Here is a 1298-nt window from a genome sequence, read left to right on the forward strand (position 1 = left end):
CAGCAAATCATATTCTTAATGCACTAAATCTGCAAAATATGTCCTAAAGGTCCTGAATCTGCAAAATCAGTTGATGGTTCCCTTATTCTCATCTCTCAAACTGGCGCTTCATATTCATGTTGCTGTATCAGCTGTTGCCTTATGATGCCATGATAGTTCTTCCTACATATATTTACCTTTAATGATGCATATATGTCCACATCTTTCTGCTGTTTGTGTCATCAGTTTATCCCCCTTTTTAAACCAAAGTGAAGACAGGCACAAACATACACAAAAAAAATTTTCTTTTTTTTCTTGTTTCATTCCACCACTGAAATGTTTCAAGGTTTCTGTCAGCCATAATGCTAAAATTCAAGGGAAACATTGCATCAATATTTGTGATGTTAAAGGTACATTTTGCATGAGGGTTTGTAACAATAAACTCATTGTATTCGTTTTTTGTTTAGATTTCTTTTCTGTTTAGCACGATTCAATGTTCAATGAGTGAATACTATTTGTGGGATTTAATAAATGTTATGCCTGCGTGTTTTTGTTTACAATATGCTTTTAAAAAAAGTCTTGGTTTTTAAGTCCTTTATATGCTCTGTTTACATAAGGATTCTAGCCCAGATTGCATTCATTTAGACTTATCAATGTAGTGTATAGATTGAAATGACAATTGCAAACCAACTTATTACTTTATTTTTCTTTTGGTGTTTGAGTACATTTAAACTCTTTTTTTTTTCTCTTTTTTTTTCAAGTAATCATTAACTGATTGAACAGTCAGTATTGTTTCAAGGTCTGATTTCACTTAAGTGCCTAACAGGTTAAAAAAAAAACTAAAAAAAACATCCATCAATTTTTTCTTTGCACTCCAGCAACTGTTAGGGGTTTGTTCACTGAATACTTTCTTTCTTTGCTTTCTTTTTAAAATTGTTTTCAAGGTCTGGTTTTACTTGATTAAAATTTCTAAAGGCTGAAAAAATCCATCCATTCATCTTTGTGCTTCAGCCATTGTTAGGAGTTTGTAAACTACATAGTTTTGCTTTTCTTTTTATTTTATCGAGCCATGTTCACTGAAGCTGTTTGCAGGTCTGTTATGTTCTTGATGTGTATCTACAGTAGAGATTTTGTTTCATGCTATAATGCTTCTTGTTGCCTTTTGTGATTTCATATATATATATTTCTATATGCTTAACATGTAACATGCATTATAAAAACACATCTTTCCACTGTATCGGAAGTGTTCCAAAGAAAGAATTATTATGTTTTGTAATGCTGATTGTGTACTGCGTTTATTAAAAATTCAAAAAACATAA

The 1298-nt window shown here is 31.0% G+C and overlaps 1 protein-coding gene across 1 annotated transcript in view; it reads left to right on the plus strand.

The window, feature by feature from the left end:
- LOC143300146 (hemocyte protein-glutamine gamma-glutamyltransferase-like) overlaps window positions 1-1298 on the plus strand; it is a 94931-nt gene extending 93633 nt beyond the window's left edge. The window contains exon 17 of the mRNA XM_076613681.1: window positions 1-1298. This exon is cut by the window's left edge and continues 786 nt beyond it. The gene's annotated coding sequence lies outside the window, so the exon portion shown is untranslated.

The sequence above is a fragment of the Babylonia areolata genome, chromosome 26 (assembly GCF_041734735.1).
Source record: "Babylonia areolata isolate BAREFJ2019XMU chromosome 26, ASM4173473v1, whole genome shotgun sequence".
NCBI lineage: Eukaryota > Metazoa > Mollusca > Gastropoda > Neogastropoda > Buccinidae > Babylonia > Babylonia areolata.